This window comes from Bombina bombina, chromosome 4 (genome assembly GCF_027579735.1).
Source record: "Bombina bombina isolate aBomBom1 chromosome 4, aBomBom1.pri, whole genome shotgun sequence".
Lineage (NCBI taxonomy): Eukaryota > Metazoa > Chordata > Amphibia > Anura > Bombinatoridae > Bombina > Bombina bombina.
In genome coordinates this window covers 961905316-961917930 of record NC_069502.1, presented here as the reverse complement: position 1 = coordinate 961917930, position 12615 = coordinate 961905316, and the positions used below count along the sequence as shown (strand labels likewise).

General features: G+C 38.7%; 1 protein-coding gene across 1 annotated transcript in view; it reads left to right on the top strand.

Annotated features, from left to right (window-relative positions):
* The window catches only part of SYNDIG1 (synapse differentiation inducing 1), a 661334-nt gene that overhangs the window by 262912 nt on the left and 385807 nt on the right, over positions 1 to 12615 (top strand). The window lies entirely within an intron of this gene.

The following is a 12615-nucleotide window of genomic DNA, read 5'->3' as shown; positions in this document are numbered from 1 at the left end:
AAAAACAAATGTGGAATATTTTCATTTTTATAGAATAAGCAACTGTTGCCATTGCCAATGTTCTTAGGTTTTAACAAATGTGTCACAACATTTGCCAGTCTCTAAGCCTTTGACTACCAGATAAATACATGATATATCTTAGAGTATGTGAGCTGAATTTAGAGATAACACATCAGTAGCAAATTCAGTATGAGGTGTAAATAGAGTTTGCCACAAATTCTAAACAATAACTTTTAATAAACATCAAAAAGTGGATTATTAAAAATGCAAAACTAAACAATGCAAGATTCTTGGCATAATCATGGGACATCAGTTTAAAGGGAGTTTGTAGTTTAAATATAAAATAATTTTGTTAATTAAAAGGGACATTAAAGGGACAGTCTACACCAGAATTTTTATTGTTTTAAAAGATAGATAATCCCTTTATTACCCATTCCCCAGTTTTGCATAACCAACACAGTTATATTAATATACTTTTAACCTCTGTGATTATCTTGTATCTAAGCCTCTGCAAACTGCCCCTTTATTTCAGTTCTTTTGACACACTTGCAGTTTAGCCAATCAGTGCCTGCTCCCAGATAACTTCACGTGCACGAGCACAGTGTTATCTATATGAAATACATGAACTAACACCCTCTAGTGGTGAAAAACTGTTAAAATGCATTCTGAAAAGAGGTGGCCTTCAAGGTCTTAGAAATTTGCATATGAACCTCCTAGGTTAAGCTTTCAACTAAGAATACCAAGAGAACAAAGCGAAATTGGTGATAAAGGTAAATTGGAAAATTGTTTAAAATTACATGCTCTATCTGAATCATGAAAGTTTATTTTGGCCTAGACTGTCCCTTTAAATACTATTTTTTTTCTTTCATGATTTGGATAGAGAATATAATTTTAAAAATGTTTCAAATTTACTTCTATTATAAAATTTGCTTTGTTCTCATATTATTCTTTGTTAAAAAGATATCTAAATAGGTAAGTTTGTAATGGTGGCAGTTCACTCTTTAGGTGTCACTGAAGTCTGGAATCTTAAGAGAAAGTAAATCACAGCATAGTGTATTAGGCTTAGACAATTTCCCACTAAATGGAAAGTACTTACAGGGAAATATGTTCCAAAACTAAGATTATTAGATGTTCAACAGGACAAACTATATCCCAAAGCAACGATCCTCACATCGAGTGCATTTAAAAAAGTTTAATAAAAACACATAATCAGCTGGTTTAAAATGCTCCACATGTATCAGCAGATATAATACATTTTTCAAGAGCAATCAATGTATAAAAATGTCTGAATGATATCAACAAACACTCGCTATATATACAGTATCTCACAAAAATGAGTACACCTCTCACATTTTTGTAAATATTTTATTATATCTTTTCATGTGACAACACTGAAGAAATGACACTTTGCTACAATGTAAAGTTGTGAGTGTACAGCCTGTATAACAATGTAAATTTGCTGTCCCCTCAAAATAACTCAACACACAGTCATTAATGTCTAAACCGTTGGCCACAAAACTGAGTACATCCCTAAGTGGAAATGTCCAAATTGGGCCCAATTAGCCGTTTTCCCTTCCCAGTGTCATGTGACTCGTTAGTGTTACAAGGTCTCAGGTGTGAATGGGGAACAGTTGTTTTAAATTTTGTGTTATCGCTCCCACACTCTCTTATACTGGTTACTGGAAGTTCAACATGGCACCTCATGGCAAAGAACTCTCTGAGGATCTGAAAAAAGAATTGTTGCTCTACATAAAGATGGCCTAGGCTATAAGAAGATTGCCAAGACCCTGAAACTGAGCTGCAGCATGGTGGGCAAGACCATACAGCAGTTTCACAGGACAGGTTCCACTCAGAACAGGCCTCGCCATGGTCGACCAAAGGAGTTGAGTGCACTTGCTCAGCGTCATATCCAGAGGTTCTTTGGGAAAATAGACGTATGAGTACTGCCAACATTACTACAGAGGTAGAAGGGGTGGGGGGTCAGCCTGTCAGTGCTCAGACCATGTGCCGCACACTGCATCAAATGGCGGCAACCAGGTGAGGAGTACAAAGACATGTGTCTTGCCCACAGTCAAGCCTGGTGGTGGGAGTGTCATGGTCTGGGCCTGCATGAGTGCTGCCAGCACTGGGGTGCTACAGTTCGTTCATTGAAGGAACCATGAATGCCAACATGTACTTAGACATACTGAAGCAGAGCATGATCCCCTCCCTTCGGAGACTGGGCTGCAGGGCAGTATTGCAACATAATAACGACCCCAAACACACCTCCAAGATGAAAACTGCCTCGCTAAAAAGGTGAGGGTAAAGGTGATGGACTGGCCAAGCATGTCTCCAGAAATAAACCCTATTGAGCATCTGTGGGGCATCCTCAAACGCAAGGTGTGGGAGCGCAAGGTCTCTAACATCCACCAGCTCCATGATGTTGTCTCATCATGGAGAGGACATGGAGAGGACTCCAGTGGCAACCTGTAAAGCTCTGGTGAACTCCATGCTCAAGAAGGTTAAGGCAGTGCTGGAAAATAAAGGTGGCCACACAAAGTATTGACACTTTGGGCCCAATTTGGACATTTCCACTTAGGGGTGTACTCACTTTTGTTGCCAACGGTTAAGACATTAATTGCTGTGTGTTGAGTTATTTTGAGGGGACAGCAAATTTACACTGTTATACAGGCTGTACACTCACTATCTTACATTGTACCAAAGTATCATTTCTTCAGTGTTGTCACATGAAAAGATATAATAAAACATTTACAAAAATGTAAGGGGTGTACTCACTTTTGTGAGATACTGTATGCACCTACCACCTCCTCACTAATTGCAAACAAGTGTGAGGGGCAGTTTACAACAAACATACGGCTAGATTACGAGTCTTGCGTTATGAGGGGTGCGGTGCTAACGTGCAGTTTTTTCTCACCGCTCACTTCCCTGCAGCGCTGGTATTACAGGTTTTTATAAACCCGGCGTTATTAGGCAAGAAGTGAGCGTAGAGCAAAATTGCACTCCACACTGCACTCCAATACCAGCGCTGCTTAAGTGAGCGGTGAGTTGGTTGTACGTGCTCGATTTCCCTATAGAAAAAGCCTAACACCTGCAAAAAAGCAGCGTAAAACTCAGTAACACCCTAACATGAACCCCAAGTCTAAACATCCCTAATCTTACACTTATTAACCCTTAATCTGCCGCCCCCAATATTGACGACACCTACATTATACTTAGTAACCCCTAATCTGCTGCTCCGGACATCGCCACCACCTACATTATACTTATTAACCCCTAATCTGCCGCCCCCGTCGCCGCCACTATTCTAAATTTATTAACCCATTAAACCTAAGTCTAACCCTAACCCTAACACCCCCTAACTTAAATATAATTTAAATAAATCTAAATAAAATTACTATTATTAACCAAATTATTCCTATTTAAAACGAAATACTTACCTATAAAATAAACCCTAAGCTAGCTACAATATAACTAATAGTTACATTGTATCTAGCTTAGGTTTTATTTTTATTTTACAGGCAAGTTTGTATTTATTTTAACTAGGTAGAATAGTTACTAAATAGTTAACTATTTAATAACTACCTAGCTAAAATAAATACAAATTTACCTGTAAAATAAAACATAATCTAAGTTGCAAGAACACCTAACACTACACTACAATTAAATAACTTACCTAAATGAAATACAGTTAAATAAATTAAATCCAATTAGCTAAATTACAAAAACAAACAAACACTAAATTACAGAAAATAAAAAAACAAATTACGGATCTTTAAACTAATTACACCTAATCTAAGAGCCCTATCAAAATAAAAAAATCCCCCCCAAAATAAAAAAACCCTAGCCTAAACTAAACTATCAATAGCCCTCAAAAGGGCTTTTTGCGGGGCATTGTCCCAAAGAATCAGCTCTTTTACCTGTAAATAAAAAATACAAACAACCCCCCCAACAGTAAAACCCACCACCCACACAACCAACCCCCCAAATAAAACCCTAATTACAAAAACCTAAGCTCCCCATTGTCCTGAAAAGGGCATTTGGATGGGAATTTAGCTCTATTGCTGCCCAAAGCCCTAACCTAAAAATAAAACCCACCCAATACACCCTTAAAAAATCCTAACACTAACCCCCGAAGATTCACTTACTGGTGAAGTCTTCATCCAAGCAGCAAGATGTCCTCAATGAAGCCGGCAGAAGTGGTCCTCCAGACGGGCAGAAGTGGTCCTTCAGACAGGCAGAAGTCTTCATCCAGACGGCATCTTCTATCTTCATCCTTCCGACGCTGAGCGGCTCCATCTTCAAGACACCCGGCGCGAAGCATCCTCTTCCAACGATGGCTTCTTCGGAATGAAGGTACCTTTAAGTGACGTCATCCAAGATGGCGTCCCTTAGATTTCGATTGGCTGATAGAATTCTATCAGCCAATCAGAATTAAGGTAGAAAAAATCCTATTGGCTGATGCAATCAGCCAATAGGATTGAACTTCAATCCTATTGGCTGATCCAATCAGCCAATAGGATTGAGCTCGCATTCTATTGGCTGTTCCAATCAGCCAATAGGATTGAGCTCACATTCTATTGGCTGATTGGAACAGCCAATAGAATGCAAGCTCAATCCTATTGGCTGATTGGATCAGCCAATATGATTGACTAACCCCCTGAAGATCACCTGTGCCGTACCTAGACGGAGGATTCAGCTCGAGACAAGAGCAGGTAGGCACTATAGAGGTGTAGGGGCACCACAGCGTGGTAGTCAGAGTTAACTTTTAAAACTTTTAAAGAAGATTTCATCCTTTAAACACAATCCGTTAATAACCTTTGTTTGAACATTTGGAACATTTGGAATACCGAAACGGAACTATAATAACATTATCCCCATATGTTGTTTTAACACCAGTTGTTTCCTTTAACGGAACTTTGACATAAGCCTATTCCAAAACGGAACTTTTATACCAACATATCGGAACTTTTATCTTTACTACACTCCCTTTTTGTGTCAGTACTATAAAGGTGGATTAATTCATATATGTGGCAACTATTCTAAGATTCTCTAGATTTAGTTGCCTCTATACATTAACAGCTATTATCAGCACGATTTTAATCTCAACTTTTAGCATAGTCTTTTCTGTTGTTTTGTATTTATGTATGACCGGTCATATTAACACTTAATCAAATATGTTTATGTGAATGTTTAATCTAGATTAATATATCTTTTTAATTGAGATTAATAAATCTTATTTTGCTAAACCTGTTTTTTGATACTAGATTTATTTTTAGATGATTAGCCATATTGTATGATATATCAATATAGGAGTATTTATATTATAAACCCATTAGTTTTGTATTACACATCTTTGACACACTTATTTATAAGAAATATTTTACAACTGTAGATTTTCTTTATCCCCGCAGCTGTTTAGCGCATACACACACCTCTTTTCTCTTTGTACCTATTCTTTGATTATCTGCTTTATGGGAGTAGATTAGTGTGTAGTGCAGGGGTAGATTTGCGCACCTTATACCCACCATTTTTTCTTTGAACCCCCTGAAGATCGACTTACTTTTCTGAAAACCGGACATCCATCCTCAAGGAAGCGGCAGAAGTCTTCATCCAACCGGGCCGAAGTCCTCAACGAAGCTGGGAGAAGTCTTCATCCAAGCCGGGTGAAGTGGTCCTCCAGACGGGCTTCATCCAGATGGCATCTTCTATCTTCATCCATCCAACACGGAGCGGCTCCATCTTCAAGACATACAATGCAGAGCATTCTCTTCATCCGGAGTCTTCTTACTGAATGACGGTTCCCTTAAGTGACGTCATCCAAGATGGCATCCCTTAGATTCCGATTGGCTGATAGAATTCTATCAGCCAATTGGAATTAAGGTAGAAAAAATCCTATTGGCTGATGGAATCAGCCAATAGGATTGAGCTCGCATTCTATTGGCTGATTGGCTGATTGGAACAGCCAATAGAATGGAGCCGCTCCACGTCGGATGGATGAAGATAGAAGATGCCATCTGGTTGAAGACTTCTGCCCGTCTGGAGGACCACTTCCCCCGGCTTGGATGAAGACTTCTCCCGGCTTTGTTGAGAACTTCGGCCCGGTTGGATGAAGACTTCTGCCGCTTCCTTGAGGATGGATGTCCGGTCTTCAGAACAGTAAGTCGATCTTCAGGGGGTTAGTGTTAGGTTTTTTTAAGGGTGTATTGGGTGGGTTTTATTTTTAGGTTAGGGCTTTGGGCCGCAAAAGGGCTAACTGCCCTTTTAAGGGCAATGCCCATCCAAACGGCCTTTTCAGGACAATGGGGAGCTTAGGTTTTTTTTAGTTAGCTTTTTATTTGGGGGGTTTGTTTTGTGGGTTGTGGGTTTTTCTGTTGGGGGATGTTTGTATATTTTTTTACATGTAAAAGAGCTGATTTCTTTGGGGCAATGCCCCGCAAAAGGCCCTTTTAAGGGCTATTGATAGTTTAGTTTAGGCTAGTGTTTTTTTTATTTTGGGGGGCTTTTTTAATTTTGATAGGGCTATTAGATTAGGTGTAATTAGTTTAAAGATCTGTAATTTGTTTTTTTATTTTTTGTAATTTAGTGTTTTTTTTTGTACTTTAGATAATTGTATTTAATTTAGTTAATTGTATTTAATTTAGTTAATGTATTTAATTGTAGTGTAGTGTAGTGTTAGGTGTTAGTGTAACTTAGGTTAGGTTTTATTTTACAGGTACTTTTGTATTTATTTTAGCTAGGTAGTTATTAAATAGTTAATAACTATTTAATAACTATTCTACCTAGTTAAAATAAATACAAACTTGCCTGTAAAATAGATAAAAATAAACCCTAAGCTAGTTACAATGTAACTATTAGTTATATTGTAGCTAGCTTGGGGTGTATTTTACAGGTAAGTATTTATTTTTAAATAGGGGGTGTTAGGGTTAGGGTTAGACTTAGGTTTAGGGGTTAATAAATTTAGTATAGTGGCGGCGACGTTGGGGATGGCAGATTAGGGGTTAATAAATGTAGGTAGGTGGCGGCGATGTTAGGGACGGCAGATTAGGGGTTAATAATATTTAACTAATGTTTGCGAGGTGGGAGTGCGGCGGTTTAGGGGTTAATATGTTTATTATAGTGGCGGCGATGTCTGGAACGGTAGATTAGGGTTTAAAAAAATATAATGTAGGTGGTGACGATGTCAGGGGCGGCAGATTAGGGGTTAATAAGTGTAAGATTAGGGGTGTTTAGACTCGGGGTTCATGTTAGGGTGTTAGGTGTAAACATAACTTTTATTTCCCCATAGGAATCAATGGGGCTACGTTACTGAGTTTTATGCTTTTTTGCAGGTGTTAGACTTTTTTGCAGGTGTTAGACTTTTTCTCAGCTGTCTCTCCCCGTTGATTCCTATGAGGAAATCGTGCACGAGCACGTACGACCAGCTCACCGCTGACTTAAGCAGCGCTGGTATTGGAGTGCGGTAAGGAGCCCAATTTTGTTCTACGCTCACTACTTGCCTAATAACGCCGGGTTTGTAAAAACCCGTAATACCAGCGCTGTAGGTAAGTGAGCAGTGAGAGAAAACTGCTCGTTAGCACCGCACAGCTTCTAACGCAAAACTCGTAATCTGGCCGAATGTTTTTTAGTTCACCTTAATTATGCAATCAGTTATTAGTGAATTGATTCATATTTCATTTAATCTGTAATGTTATTATTTCAGGATATAAGATACAGTAAGAAATTAATGTTTTGGTTAATATATACAAATATAATCAAAGAAACTAGTATAGTCTTTTTTTTCTAATTTTAGCTTGTTGACTAGAATTAAAATATAACTTTTTAAATTGTTTCTAATTGGTATTTAATTTTTAGATGTGAATTTTTAGGGCATATATTATGCTTCTTTCTCATCTTCAGTGATATTCACAGACATGCTTGACACAGTGAATTGTAAATGAGCTGATTTCGCTAAACTTGTAATTATTCTAGAGTTTATCACCATAGTAATGTCTCAATAAAGGAACATTTAATCATGCACTCACAGCGGGATTTTTTTAGTGCTCACTACATACTGGGAAGTTTTAGATATATTTGATTCTAGTCATAGAGATCTGTTGTGATCAGGAAACAATAAGGCATAGATTATGAGAGGTGAGCATCATGTAACGTGAATTGTACGCAAGTGGAATTGATACCACAAGTGTGTGAGTGTCTGTGTATTGCAATTTGAGAGTAAAGTTTTTCACTCAAGCACAAATATTGATTGTGCACAAGTTATTAGCAAGTAAAAGTTGAACAAATGTAAATCTTTTATACACTGACCCTTCAGCAGGTCTATTCCTTATATTATGAGTGATTTGATTGATACCTTTGTACAGTGTGGAATGACAATAACCATTTACAAATGTGAAATTAACTTTTTTTTTCAGGTCCAAAACAGTGAAACTTGTAAATGAATTATTATTATTTATTTATTTGATCTGTGGCATTATGGGTAAAGGGTGTGTGTTTAGGGTGTGTTTTATTTTATGTGAGTCAAATTGTAAGACTGCTTATTTTAATTTTTCAAAATCCATTTACTATAAATAATGTGTTTTTTGTTTTTTTCATTTTGGGTGCTTTTGCTCTAGAAAATTAACAGTACAAGATATTATCGCATAGAACAAAGTGGCTGCCGATTTTCCCTTTTACTATAGTGGGCTTTAAACAATTCTTATGCGGTAAATTGTGTTTTTAAAACATGCAGAGATTTCCAGTACTGAAACAGTTGAGACACTTCAATCTGCCAAACTGTAATTTCTCACTGTACAAAATGAAGTTCTTTGTATTAGAACTATAGTTATGTATGTTTATGTGTCAAGAGAATATTTTGTGGAGCATTTTATTCATAGGCATTCTAGTAACTTTTGTATTCATTGTGATTGTGGATTTGTAAGAATATTTAAAGGGATCGTCTACTTCAGAATTTGTATTGTTTAAAGGGATAGTAAACCTCAAAAATGTTATTGTTTAAAAAGATAGATAATCCCTTTATTTACCATTCCCCAGTTTTGCATAACCAACACTGTTATAGAAATACTTTTTTTTTTTTTTTTTTTTTTTTTTTTATTGAGGTTAAAATAGCATAAATACAACAGTCTCATCAACAGGTTACACTTCACAACATACGTTATACTGACATGACATGGCATTTTGGGCACCTCAGTTTTTCAATCTTATAGGTTCGCTTAGTCCTCAGACAAACAGGACCAATCGAGGGCCCAGAAATTGAATAAAGCAGTTGAGGACATGTTGATGGAGATAATAGTGAAAATTGCAGCTGCAGTATAAGTCAGATAAATACAGATTATGGAATGAACACACTATACCAAAACAGTGAAGTATAAAGAGGGCACCAATGTAACTCTATGGATCAACAGTTGTTACAGGTGAGGTGCAAAACAATCCACAATTATTATTTGAATCCAAATAAACCAGTAACACTAAGCAGTTAAAGGAGCATAAACGTTGCTAAAACTATTATCATGGGTACACTTCAGAGAAGCAGGAAATCGTAAATGAACTTGAGTTTCCTGTATTGGAACCCCGAGAGCCATGCTACAGAAATGCAGGGAAAGACTGGAGCATGACACTGCGGGTTGGACAGAGACTACTATACTCTGTCAAAAATTTATGCGGAGGAAAGGATTCAACCCTAACCGCATAAGAATGGTGGGGGGGCGGAGGGCAGGCTGGGAATAGCATAGCCTTCAGTTGTCAATTTTCATATCTAGCAAGGCAAACAACCCCGGAGTAAACATAGAAATACGAAACACATAGAAGGCTATATAAGTTTTAGTGTCTGCGTAAGTGATTGCTTCAAGCCTATGTGGGGGCTATGCTATAGCTAACATGGTCTAACTGCTTTGAGAAACATAGAATACTAATGTAACAACTTAACATTATTTAAAACTGAACACAAGGGGAAAGGGAAAGTGAGACTCACAGGTCTTCGTGTTAAAGGCCAAATCGATCTACCAAAAAATCATTTTAACTAAATAATATACCTATAACTCAGGATAGGAGATAGCACACAGGTAATATGTACGACTGGTAGGTCACTGAATCTAGTTCCCCAGACTAGAGTATAGAGTAAGCTGTGTGAATTTTATTTACTATAAGTAATGAGAAACTAAGCTTTTAATTAATTACACCATATATTCATAAAGTAGATTGATATCATACTCATTAACTGAGCTGTAGGACCACTCAATAAAAATAAAGCTCACAAGTACACCCTAAGCAAGGGCTGAGCGCTATTAGTGGTCCCTCTGCATAAATATATACGCTGTGGGGCTAGTCCCAAAGAAAACTATGCGCTTAGCTAGATGAGGGTTCCTAGATCAGTGTGTGCCGCAAAATAGAGAGATATCAATAATATTAACTAAACATATCATAATCACTTGAAGTTAACTCATAGGAAACTACCTGCACCAAAGTTAGTCATTTCTATGTGTGGAAAGCTTACGATTATAGAATGGTAGACATCCCCACATAACCACCAATAAGCCCATAGTAGCGTATCATGCTGATATATTCTCCTGTTTCCTAGAGCTCTAAGGGTACTTGAAATATTACTCTGTCTTATAATAATTAACAAAAAGAGATCTTGAGGTAGATAGCAATAATTCTCTAACTAGGAGGAAGACATAACAATTACATGCTTAGGCCAAGGTAGGCAATTAGAATAAAAGGTCTCACATTTCCACTAAACTAAAATACACTAGGATTGTTGGGGTCATAAAGCAAGATGATCGCAACGGCAAGACAGCAAGTGCGGACCTCCCGATCCTCATATAGAACTGCAATTACAGGGCAAAGTTGTCTTGTCGGGACTTGGCGTTAGCTGCAGAAATGACCCACAACACAAACCCACAGTTTCAGTATAGACATTCAGCCCACACCAGCTTTCACACAGTGTGTTACCACAAAAGGAGTCTCTTGTAATGTAGCTAGCTGCCACGGGCCATAATCAGTGCAGGGCCTCAGGCCCAGCAGGGTATTGACCTCTAGCTTCCTCAGTAAATGCAGCCGGGCTCTCTCCTTCATTGTTCCCCCCTTCCAAAACTCAGTCCTGTTCTGTTGAGGTATGGCCTCACAGCGGTCCTCGTGATCTTGGATAGCCTGTACATATAGAGGCTCAGAGATGCAGAGGCTCTGCTGAGCACCGGAGCAGTGTGAGACAAGATATCCACTGGTAAGCCATTTTACTGCCACAATCACTACTTCCTTAGTAAACACAGGTCCAGGCCGGCCACTCAGTGTCTCTAGAGCCTCTCCCTCAAAGGCCCTCGCAGCCATTACTTTTGTCAGGCAGTCACATGTCGCCTGTTGCTTCGGAGGGTCAGCCGCACTTTCTCGGGCAACTACACTCGGTGGGTACCTATTCCTGACATGGGCCGGGGTAGCGTCTAGGTGGGAGGCGGATTCTGTGGGAGGGTGTCTGGCGAAAGCCTCCAGAGTGACTGTTTCGTATGGTTCCAGGGCCATAGCCACTCGCTCAAGCCGCCCGCCTTCAGCTTGGTCCGGACCATGAGTTCTACTGACCTCTATAAGTCGGTCAAGTCGGCTCATCAGCCAGCGGCCGTAATTATCAAAAAGGGCTAGGATAGCCGTGCGGTGATCCTCCATAATCCTCTCGGATCTCAAAAGGCCCCAGCACAATCTAGTCGCGACAACAGAGCACCCTGTTTTAGGTTTTGAGAGCTCACTGTGGCCCTTCCTCGGGTCTACTTGAGGTCTCCTAGCTGGTCGGATGGCAGGTAGCTGGCTTCTGATGTTTTTATTTCTTTGCTGAAAACCATCCGGCCCGGTATAGGCCGCATCCCCGGACTATATTAGTTTCAGCCTGGTCCTGGAGACTGGTCCGCCCAAAATCTGCAAACAAACAGCTGAAAATTGCCCAACTGCTTCCTAGGTGCATTCAGGAGCACATAAGGCTGGAAATTCGGTTTTCTTGTTGCCAGAACTTAGTTAAAAATATCTATTTCTATGCTTTTTCTCAGGAGCTCCAGCTAAGAAGTTCCTCTCAGCTTGCTGGCTAGCTCCGCCCCCCATAGAAATACTTTTTTCCTCTCTAATTACCTTGTATCTAAGCTTCTGCAGACTTCCTCCTTATCTCAGATCTTTTGACAGACTTGCATTTCAGGCAATAAGTGTTGCCTCTTAAATAACTCCACGTGCAAGAGTACAATGTTATTTATATAAAACACAAGAACTAATGCCCTCTAGCTGTGAAAAACTGTCAAATTCATTCAGAGGTGGCCTTCAAGAGCTTAGAAATTAGCATATGAGCCTACCTAGATTTAGTTATCAACTGAGAATACCAAGAGAACAAAGCAAATTTTATGATAAAAGTAAATTAGCAAGTTGTTTATAATTACATTCCCTATCTGAATCATGAAACTTGAATTTGGACTTTACTATCCATTTAAATGATAGATAATCTTTTTATTATTACCCATTCCCCAGTTTTGCATAAGGAACACTGTTATATTAATATACCTTTTACCTTTGTGATAACCTTGTATCTAAGTATCTCAGTTTTTTTGACAGACTTGCATTTTAGCCAATCAGTGCTGACTCATAAATAACTCC